This window comes from Mobula hypostoma, chromosome 8 (assembly GCF_963921235.1).
Source record: "Mobula hypostoma chromosome 8, sMobHyp1.1, whole genome shotgun sequence".
NCBI classification, from domain to species: domain Eukaryota; kingdom Metazoa; phylum Chordata; class Chondrichthyes; order Myliobatiformes; family Myliobatidae; genus Mobula; species Mobula hypostoma.
The window spans coordinates 43,852,258-43,864,628 of NC_086104.1; the positions used below are offsets into that span (position 1 = coordinate 43,852,258).

General features: G+C 37.4%; 1 protein-coding gene across 1 annotated transcript in view; it reads right to left on the minus strand.

Annotated features, from left to right (window-relative positions):
* tgfb2 (transforming growth factor, beta 2) overlaps positions 1–12,371 on the minus strand; it is a 72,105-nt gene that overhangs the window by 57,540 nt on the left and 2,194 nt on the right. The window lies entirely within an intron of this gene.

Consider the following 12,371-nt stretch of genomic DNA (forward strand, 5'->3'; position numbering starts at 1 on the left):
TTCTTCTTGCAACTTTGTTATTTGACTTCCTTTCAGGAAAAGTGAACACAGCTAGTAAGGAATGAGGTTAACATGAAAACAAGGGAATAGTAATTCTGCCACTACAAGATTACATGACTGCAGGTGAGGAAGACTGTTCGGCTTATTTCAATTCACCCACTTCCAGCAACCTTAACCTCTCCTGATACCTGCATCTAGATTTTTCTGAACAGATTCCAAACTTTTGCATCTCTACTCCAACCAGAAACCAATTTGCAAAGCATTAGCTTTTATTAGATTGATTCTGTCTCTCTGTACACCAATCCCGTGCTTTGATTTTCAACAGAATTGCAGAATAATCTTGACATTGCTGGATGTTCACTTCCACATTAAAATCTCTGAGACTTCACAAACTATAAAGCCGTGTCTTGTTCAGCCTTTTCTCAAAATTTAAGCACCCATGTTGGGGATTGGCCTATATTGTTTCCTTTCATAATTCCGGGAATTAAATATTTCTTCTATTTCTTAATGAGCAGAACTGGACATACTACTCAAGATGTGCGCTGTCCAAACAGTTACTTCCTCTAATGCCTATCAGCTTGGTAATTGAACTCAAAGATCTATTTCTATTCAGAAACAAACCGATAGGTGATGGAAATCAGAAATAAAAACAGAAAATACCGAAAATAGACTGCAGATCAAGCAGCATCTATGGAGTGGGAAAAAGAGTTAACTTTTCAGTCAATGACATTTTCAATAAAACTAGGTATCAAAATGTTCCAAGCTGCAGTGAAGGAAGGGAATGTTTATGGTGGGGTAAGGACAAGAGAGATCACAAACATTCCCTTTCTAGTCTCAACCCTTCCTCTTTCCTTGCAACTGAAAACTTCATTAATTTCTAACTTTATCCATTCACGATAAAAGGCTATCAGCCTCAAATATTAACACTGTTTCTCTTACCACTGATGCTGCCTGTTGTGCTAAATACCTTCAGTAATTTTAAATTTTACTTGTTTGTTTTTTTTATTTACCCTACTTTGTTTTAGCTTAGTTTGAATGTTCCATCTGTTTGGAATAGATTTCATCCTGTCACTCACATATTTTGACAATTCACATTCTGTACATCAATGATTTAATTGCCTTTTTCAATATGGTATTTTATTAAAATTGAGCATTTTGTAGTTACTTCTAAGGCAGAGGGATAGAAATTTGTCCTCTGTTATTAATATAGAGCAGCAACTGTGCACTCAAATCCACTTCAGAAATTCAGGTTCTACCGAAGTCAACAAGAACCATCTGCTATGATATGAGGTTAGTGCTGAACATGACATTTTATACTCAGGATTTAGATCAGGCTTGATAAAGCTGTGTTCACTGTTGATTAACAGGTTAAATTTTGGTTAGATAATCCTCAAAATTACTCTGATGTTCAGTTCTATTTATGCACAGAAGTTGCAGTGACTAATATGTGATCATTATTTGCACTTATTTCATTCTTTTTGAACAGCAATGTTTTAAATTGCAGTTACCTTGAACTATCCAAAAATCTCTCATCAGTACCTCGGAGATCTCTTTATGATACTTCTACAAAAAACATTGGATTGGGCATGCCTTATTTATTTATTTCATTTATTTATGCAGGTACTGAATTCTGGATCTGTGTTTGTTCAACTCTTTATCGCGAATGCATGATGGAAGTAGACATACTTGGAATTTTCACTTCACATTTACACCATTCAAAATAACTTTAATTTAGATGCCTTAGTACAGTTGCAGTTACAAGTTGATTCAGGTACTTTGGAGAGAATTTCTTGAGTAGTGGATAGATATTAGAACAACGGTGCCATATCCAATGTAATGGCTAGAGATGAAGAAGTGACCCAGAAACCAAGGCAGGCTGGGAGATCACTCTTTTTGCTCAGTGGAACAAATATAACCAGATTTCTGTGCATCACTTTGTATATCAGAATCCTTTACCATCTCCCATTTATGCATATGCAGTGATGTGCTACCTTCTAGAGGAAAGCGGGGAATGGTCAACCTGTTTAACGCATCGCATATCCAAATTTAAAAAGATGGACAACATGGTATCTGAGTAGAAGGTGAAACATTATCAGGGAAGAGCAGAATAATGTTTCATTCTCCAACACTGATGTCACAAAATCCATCCTTCCAACATGTGAAAGAGCTGACCTGTACATTTCAAACCCTGAATATTTTAGTTAGACTTAAAGGAAAATATGAAACTACAGCAATACTGTTTACTGAAGCCTCTGAGTGAAGTCCCATACAAGATGGCACAGTTCAGCAGTACACCATCCAAGTAAGCTCAAGAGATAATACAGAGCAACACAAAATAATAAATTACTGCTGTTTACTATGAGTCTATACTCGTGGTAGGAGAACTGAAAACAAAAGGGGCACAACCTTAAAATTACAGCTACGCTATTTAGGGACAAAGTCAAGAAGCACACCTTCACATAAAGGATGGAACTCTGGCCAATTGAGAACAATAATACATACTAGGCAGGAATATTAAAGGATCTCAGATTGAGTGAGGTAATGAGGCTCACATACACTGCAGCCATGATCTAATTGAAAAGCAGAAAAGGCTTGAGGGGCCGAAAGCCCTGGTTGTCTTCCAATATATTAGTTGTAGTCTGCACAGGGAAACCAGGGCTGTCATGAGTCATCATTTGGACTGATAGAATAAAGCTCCTTGACATTGCTGTCTATGCTAGTTAGTAACCCAACAATGTGGTCACTGTCAACAGCAGTCCTCCAAATACAGGCTTTGAAATGTTTCCACAGAAATCTTGGCAATGACATTCTGGATTGTTTTCAGCAATCTACAGGGTCCAGGTGCCCTCAAATAAGTTGGTCGATATAAAGAGCTGTAAGTGGCCAGCATGTTTATCCGACCCATATGAAATATGATTTTGGATATAGAGGTCACCATGACAACAACATTAACTAACATATTTTAGTTTCTTTGCACAAAATTGCATATAAAATTATTTTTTTCTTTCCACTTCATTGGGACTCATGTTTAACTGTTTCATAACTGAACTTCAATTTTTCCTAGAAAATTTGTTTTATTTTACTTGAACTTACAGTATAACGACCCAGGTGATGTCACTGAGGAAGCTATTACACACTCAAAGAAACATTTTACAGAGCAAGAAATACAGAGTCTTTCTAAAATTCAGGGGCCTAGTTTTAAGGTGCTTGGAAATAGATACAAGGGGGATGTCAGAGGCAAGTTTTTCACAGAGAGAGAGGTGGGTGCGTGGAATGCACTGCCAGCGAAGATGGTAGAGGCGGATACAGTAGGGTCTTTTAAGAGACTCTTAGATAGTTACGTGGAGCTTAGAAAGATAGAGAGCTACGCGGCAGGGAAATTCCAGGCAGTTTCCAGTGTAGCGTGCATGGTCGGCACAACAGTGTGGGCCGAAGGGCCTGTAATGGGCTGAAGATTTCTGTTTCTACGTTTTTTTAAAATTAAGATACAAGTTAAAATACCTTATATAAATTATAAAGAATTAATGTAATTATTTGAGAATATTTAAAATTACATCTACAGCATTTAAATTATATACAAGATTAGGATCAGAGAATTTTCTACACAGTAATTATGGTTTAATAAACCATTCAAAACTCACTTAGCTCTGATGCAATGTTTATAAAATCTATCTTTCTCATCAATCCATATATATCCTTTGATGATGGTGTAGAAGTCTCTAATATAGTGAAGTCTATGGGGGAGTGTTGAATAACAGCCTACAATATTGATATCTCTACTTTAAATAAACTTAAGATGCACAGAAATCTTAAAATTGTTGTCAGTTTCACAGAGCAATTATGGTAAACACTGAAAGATTCTTTCAACAAGACCATAGAAAGGTAAAAATTTCACTTAAAGTATCGTGTTCAAGTATTAGGTTCAAAAGTAACAGTTCTTTTCTTTATACAGAGGTGCAAAACTGATACTTCTCTCTACAGCAGGTGCTCACAACCAGGGGTCCACAGATCCCTCAGTTAATGGTAGAGGTCTATGGCATAGAAAAGGTTGGGAACCTCTGCTTTAGAGTTTTAAACATGGGTTCTGAAAAGTAGATGCTGATGTTTATAAACTCTGCAGTTGTATGCCTCTATGATACTTTTGCCCAGTGGGTAGGAGTGATTTACCTCCTCACCAATACAGGGAGTTCACTCACAATGTATAGAATTAGCACCTTCTGAACTGCAATCAATATGGTCAATTATAGCATTTGAAAAAAAAATGCATGTGATGACCTATTATAAATTATAGATTATAAACCTATTAATTATTTCAGCAAATTCTCCATCTTGCAAATATGAAATTCAAAAATACTAAGGACTTCCAGTTAGATGAGCCACATGTACAGTGACCAACTAAACCACAGCATCAATAATATCACCAGAGTCAAATTTAATCCTTTGCTATGTATCTTAAACTAATTACTATAGTTATAAGGAAAATGTTAATCTTTCAGTACATCTGAATAACTAATTTGAGATTTATGTTTTCAGTTATATTGGACATATTTTATCTAATTATATTTTGGAGTAAAATAACTTACAACCACTGCCTGCAATAATCCAAAATAGGGACTATATCACTGGTCCAAAACAGTGCAGAGTGCAGCAACAGGGCCCATAAACCTGTTGGAAAAGTCTAACCCTGAAAATTCTCTTTTCAAACTCAACAGCCACAAAAGCGCCCCCATCCCACCCCACATAACTTAACCTGCTTTCAAACCTATCAAGGTTTTAAATATTTCAATTTCAAAAAATAAAGTAAGTCACAGATTCTTAACAAGTCAATTAAAATGATTTTTAAAGTAGAATAATAAAAAAGCAAGTAAAACTGCAGATGCTGGTATAGAAAACAGAAATGGAAATGTTGAAAAAATTCAGCCAGTAGAACAGCATCTATGGAAAGGAAACTGGCCAACATTTTGAATCAGTAGCCCTTCTTCAGAATTGAGGAAAGATTTAGCTTTCATAACAGAGCTGGGAAGAGGACTAAGATACAAGACAAAAGACCTTAAAAACACTGAACAAGCTACAAATAATTTTCTTAAATGTCTTAACTTCTCACTTTTCTTCTTTTCAGCCCCACAATCTCCATAGAACTCAATGAATTTGTGGACCATGCTAGAGAATTCAGTAAGATCCAGCTCCACCACTGGATTCCATGAGGACACCAACGTTGAAGCATATTGAAAGCTAAGATGACAATTGTGTGAGAATAAGTTTAAAATTTATGCCATCAATTATACATGTGTGCAAGTTCCAGTCTTAATTTGATAAATACAGACAATTTGATACTATGGCATATGGTTAACAGAGCATACTCGCAAGGGCCAGTGGATTTTTGATCTATGGCTCCCAGAATTTTCCACCACTGAGGGTTTTCCTCAATTCATGTCTGACTAAATGGCAGACATTGATAGTGATTAGTTGTCACATTTAGTTAACATCTGCATCATTGCTATAACATGTGCTAAACTGGGTGATAGAATAAAAACATATCACTTAGCTTTTCTCCTCATAACCTGATTCAATTATCCACAAACATTACAGCTTTTTTTTTCTATATGATCAGCAAGCATCTGGATCAAACATCCATTACACTTGCAGGTGATTTTGTTAAAGGAGAAATCTGACAGCCAAGGTTTAGAGTTGCAGAAATTTAACAACCAGACTAATATTTTAGGCCAAGCTGTCTAGTTTCAAATTGTAGTGCAAAACCTGGCACTTTGTTTTGACTATTGTAGACATGAAAAAAACTGAAAGCTGCAATTTGATGTTTCTAATGGATGTGGTTCAGAAAATATTACTTTATCCCTTTGAAAGTTGAGGTCTTGGTGGTGCAATGCTGTACAACATGTCCTGGTCCACTCACACTGTACCATGGCCCTAGATGCTAAATTCCAAATAAAGCGTGCCCTTAACAAAACAAACATTAAAGGCAAAGATATGTAAGAACATCAAGATCCCATCTTATGACTGCATCAGAAGGAAAGCAGAATAAATGAAGAAAGAACAATGGATACCAATGCGGACATCATTAAACATATCTCAAGTGTCAGTATCTCCCTTGTGGCATTATCCTTTAAAATTAATCTCAACTACAAAGACAATATAAATCAAATTATCAAATGTCAAGGTCATGGTACTTGTCAAGAATTTCTAGATCATTTCAATCAACAATTAAACTGGACAATGGAAAGTAAACTTACAGCAGACAAGTGAAGACAACTGTTTCCTGTTGCCTTTCTGACTGACTGGAAAATATTTCAGATGCCATTATTCGAGAACTGGTGGGGCATGTGAAAGTTATGCTGCTTGCATTTATTTTGGAAACTTCATTTGATGATTTCAGTTTCTATACACTTTTTTTTCATTAAACTATATGAACTCTAAGTATTCTTCAAGAGTCCATTCAAAAGATTGGGATTATTTTACTGTTCGGAGAGTGAATGTTTTGGATTAACATTAGAATAAATTATTTGTGGTGCTTCTTAGGAACTATTGACCTGTTCTTAGCTACAGGAATGATTACCCTTAAATGTTAGAATCTGCACTCAAAGTTGGTTGTTCTGGCTGAAATAGAATGGGTTTTTGTTTTTATTTTTGTATAGGAGATAAGAAATAGTAGAGTGGACATCCATTTCATGTTCCATTCAAATTTCTCCTTTAGGAAATATGCAAAAGGGGAAAAAGTACTTTTCACTTATTGCTCAAAGCTCAAATCTACTCCAATGCAACTTCCTTGAAAAAAATTATTTATTAATGCCACTATAAAGCTCTGATTCATAATGTAGCTTTACAAAGAATGGGAGAGTTCCCCAACACAACACTCAGGTTTACTAACTCTTTATCAGAAAAGTATCATTGGCAAAGCAAGCTCCAAGGAACTTCCTAGTCTATGAAATCATCTGTATGCCATTGCCTGTTATACATGTTCATATACTGTCAAAATCATTGGTTGAATCTAGTTCCTAATGCAAAGATAAATTCAGGATCTTATCTCCAATGCCTCCATGGCAATCATGGATAGCAAAGGCACAGTATGCCTGGTGTGGGTGATTAGAAAGACGGCACAGCGGTTCAATTCACATTGCTTAGGATTGGTCTTAAGTGCGTCATTAGGCATAGGAGGGAAAACATTGTTCTTTGTCTGACCATGCTGCAGCAGGCTTCACATCGTTTGATATTGATACAGAATGATTCCCAAGTAAAATGAACGACTCTTTAATATTGACATTCACTTCCTTGATGGGAACTATGCTCATTCGAAAAGCAATCAGGCAAATGCATTATTGTGAGCCAATTGAACAGACCATTAATTATATAATTGTAACACATTAAATACTGCTTTGGTTAGAAAATTATACTATTCTGTACTAGTGCTGACAGAGTGTCTCAGACTACAGTATGCCTAAACATACTGCAAATCTCATTACTACTTTTGGTTTTAATCAACACCCACTTTTCCCCTTTTGGAATGGAAAATGAAAATTAACATCTCTTTTGAGGAAAAGATCATTAACAGTAACTATTGTATACTTACATGTTGCTCATAGAATATAGAACAGCACAGGAACAGGCTATTTGGCCCACATTGTTGTGCCAAACCAGCTAAAAGGCAAAGCAAAAAACACCCAAACACTATTCCCTTCTACCTACACAACGTCCATATCCATCCATCTTCCTTACATCCACGTGCCTACTGAAATTGCTGAGATAATAGGGAAAAAAAATAAGTAACAAAAAGAACTAAAAAGCCTGGCTGGTATTTTATGAAAGGAAGGGAATACGATTCAAAGATGGTGCTCCTTTTATTTGATTTATGTTCCCTCCGTCTATCTCTTCGGTGGTTAGGAGCTAGTTAGAAGTTATGAATCGGAGAATGAGTAACAACTTTTAGGAATACATCTACTACTAATGCCAAGATGTTTAGGCAATCAGAATTCCAAGGAATGCATGCAGGTAGCTCCGAAAGCTTCTAAAAATGAGGTGTTCGGGCTCTGTCAGTCACCTGGTCAATACCATCTATGTCCTTAATACAATACCCTTAATACACTGGGATTGTGTACAACTGGAAAGTTGCATAAGTGTACTCCTGTTGAATCTCAGCCTGAATACAATGAGCTTGTTCCACAGATAGATCTGTTAATTCCTGTAAGACTGATAGATATTATTAGTGGTGCACTGCATTAAGGAAGTGCTTGGCAGGGTATTAGAATTGGATGAGGGCAAGTTTGCCCAAAATTACTTCCTCATTGCAAGAACTTGCAAATACCAGGAAGTCATCATACAGACTACAGTCACAATCCATTTCATCATCTGCGAATCATTGAACTTAGTGTGGCCATGTGTCTTGCCAAAAGAAATATGTGCACTTGAAAAGATCTTAATAAAACCTCACACAGAAAGGCACAGATATAAACTAGCCACTATTGTTCTTCTCAGTGCATCTTCAGTTGGACTGTATTACCATCCGAGGCCTGTAATTGTGGAGTGTGAAATCCAGCCAGTAATGCTCAACTCAAAGTGTGCATTACACACGACAGAAACTGTATTCTGCTGAACAGGAAAGAGTTAAGTGCATGTGTGCTTCTTGCACAGTCATGGTACAGGGCAAGTGGACTTAGAATCCACTTCTCCTTCAAGCATAAGAATTACTCACTCCTAAATTTACAAAGTGCTCTGCTGTTCCAATGAACCACCTAAGCATTTTAATTCAGAACCCCCCCCCAAAAAAAATCTGCATCTTCTAAGAATATTTACTTTCCTGAACAAGAATTACTAGAGCCGTATCAATATTCCACTCAGGAAAAATTTAATTTGATAATCATTGTGGAAATTTTCTGTATAATTAGATTAACATTTAACTTAGTAGGAAAATTAGAAAAACTTTTGCACATTTCCTACCTTTAATCTATTTCTTTTATATTCCACTGTGTTCAATTTTTGGATTTTCTATTGTTTTAGATGATTTGTAAAATATAAAATGATGATATAGTTTGTATACATTTTGATTAGCAACATCAGCTATCAGAAACATTATTTGTCATCATACCCTCTGTACCAGAACAAAACAATGATTCGATAACACTGCATTTGGAGATCAGGTTCAATAAGCTAGCCATGGTTTTCATTTCTCCTGTCAACTATGTCATGCTGTTAACAATATTTAGATCTGCAACTTTGAGAATAGTGTTTTAGCCCTTCTTTAATTTCTTTTTTTTTCTAATTTTGATTTGCTAACGTATTTATTTACAATGTCTTAATTAGCTCAAACTATTTGCTTCCATGGAATGTTGTGACATTTTATTTTTGAATTTGCGACAGATTTACATTCTCTATTTAGGATGAATGGTTTCCAAAGGCTGGAAACAAACTGTGTTTACATTAAAAGAGTTTCTGGGAACATCTTATCAGAATTTCACTAATTCTTCTCTGAAAACCACAATGCAGTTTGTTAAAAATTTACATTACTATTACCTAAATAATCTCTTAATCAGGGAGCTCAAGGTATGATCATTACGCTGTGGGAATTATTTTCCACGTTTTTGTTTAGAAAGTACGTTGTATGGCAGATCCTCGAGTTTTAAAGCAATGTCCATTCTTCATCCCGTGCAAAATATTCCAGTAAATAGAAGCTGCCAAGTCCAACTATGGATTAAAAAAAATGAAAAACTCCCTCCTGGGCCAAAAAAAAGAGAGAAAATACCGCAATGAAACAGGTTGGAAGAAAGCTCAATCCTAACGAAGGGTCTCGGCCCGAAACGTCGACTGTTTACTCTTTTCCATAGATGCTGCTTGGACTGCTGAGTTCCTCCATCATTTTGTGTGTATTGCTTTGATTTCCGGCATTTGCAGATTTTCTCTCTCTTCAAATCTGCAGATTTGTAAAATGGCAAATAATTCCCACAACTTAATGATGAATGCCGGTCTGGAATTTCCTGGAACGATCCTCTGAAACTGTGGTATACGACTGAAGATGCACCAGATTTTTCAAAGATTTGCGCACCTGTATCACATGTCATATCGCTATGTGCAAATAGCCCCAGCTTTTCACTCATTCTGTCCAGCCTCACTGCCGCTCACCTACATTGCTGTATCCACGACCAATTCGCGCGTCGCAGTCATACAGCACGGGAAAAATTAGAATGCTTCGGGGCTAGATTTGGGCACAGCACTGCTATGTGTAGCTTGGTGTTAACGAAACTGAGATTTCTGGAATTTGATAATGGACTTTCTTCAATACAAACTTACTAAAGGCTGCACTGTACTTCAGCAAGACTCAACGTAAGAAAACTGCGCGGCTAATGACCTCCGGGTCAACAAAACCATGTTCTGCATTTTAATTCAAGAGATCAGGGGGACAACAGGCAAAATCCTGTGAGAATGGAGCGTCGCTGGCATTACTTATTTGTAACTCTGTATCTGCCCTTCCTTTGTTCCAGTTATGATGCTCCGTAACTTTGCTCAAAATTCCTATGAGGTTCGGTAACTTCAGTGAAATGCTGATTCAGGAGATTCCAATATTTCAGGCATATGGCATTTCTCCCCGGTAAAACAAGTGCTTCTAAAACAACCCCGCCGTTTCCAGCCGCAATCCTGAGCTGGTTTGATGTGGATGCAAGTAAGATGAGGCCTTTAAGCATCGTTTTACTATGAATGGTTGAATCATCTCGTCTTGTTTTATTTTGGTTCTGCATTTTTTTTAACAGAAACATGTCTCTTCCGAACGCCTTCGTGAAATTACAATGAATATAAGCAAATCAGGCAGCGCTAACATCCTGCAGCCAAACGCATTTTAAGTACGTGGCCAATGGTTAGTCAGAACAAACTTGTGAAAATCTGTGATTCGCCAAGGTCCAACTCCTTACGCCCCAATCTAGCATGCGCTTTCAGTTCGAGAAAAGTAAGTACGTACAAAGTTCGCTGCTCTTAATGTTGGGAGGTCATTGCATTTCCTCTGGGTTTTATTACAGCAGTGCCTATTGTGAGCGATCGGTACATTGCATACTTCTTCGTCCGCTTGATCTCCCAGAATTCTTTCAAGCGCCACAGTATCAATTCGTGAGCAGTATGTAGGGTCCTCTGTGGAGAGTACTAGCTCACATTTCCTGCTAATATAGATGCATTCTGGCTGTTCGGAAATTGCAGCGATAGCAGAGTTGTCTTTGTTTTCTTCCTGGCTTCCGATTGGTCGAATCTTGTTCATAGAGATACTGTACATGCAACTGCTTGGAAAACGAGCCTTTTGGGACGGAGCCTGGAGCTCAGTCAGGTCCAGTATACACACACACAGGCAACAGCACGAAGTTGGGTGTTTAGGGGCACCGTATACAAAAGGTTCAGACTCTTGCCTGCAGACTTTAGGACCAGGAGCTCCGCACAGAACACGCATTTCAAAGCCAGATGTAATTAATATGGACACTGTATCAGGAAAACAGTGCATGCAGTTAGGAGCCAGGTTGCCATTGTGCCAAATTAGGCAAATCGAAACAAGATACGCGTTTTAAAGTGGTCGAACGCGCTGGGGAGCCCCAAGGAATATCGCCCCTCCTCTCTCTTGGGTTATTTCACTTTCAATTATCCAGCAAAATTCTTGTTCACAGATTTCATAACATGGTACTTTCTTTCCCAGCAATCCGATTTCCTTGTCCTATATTCCGGGGTTGAAAACTCTCAAAATGAGAAAGACATGCTCACAACCGTAAATTGCAATCTTTAACTTGAAAACTTGACACTAAGTGATTCAAAGTAAACGTTTTAGGGTTTGCGTTACAAACGTCTGCAAAAAATCAAGTGGAGAGTTTGGCAGAGCTTCCCGTTAAACAATACGCTCTCCCGACCACTCACACTAAGGTAAAAGTTAAGAAAAAATCTATTTTTTTTCCAAGGCAAGTAAAGGCTACTGCAAACTGAGTTGCCTTTTCCTGTTTCGTTATTTAAAAACTACACTATAAAATACCTTTGATATTGGATTCGTGGTTTCTAAATAATGCTGTAGTTTATTGGACAATACAATTGCCCTAAATCCGAATAACAAGATTCAGGTCAATAGAAGCAACCGACTAGACTGTTGAAACTAGACTGTTTTATGTATATAATCGCTACGATACCTCGGTTTATATCTCACAACTACCCTTTTGACCCGTTTATTGTGTAATGATTTTGGCACTCGGCCCAACCTGGAGGCTGACAGCAACCGCCAAGGATAGGTCTGCATGTGAAACTGCCCTCTGAGGGCTGTGGGGCCTGACATTGTCCTCCGTTAACCTGGTGAGAAGCAACTTAATAAGAACGAATCTCCCTCCATTTGCGGTGAAAGGGGTTGCAAA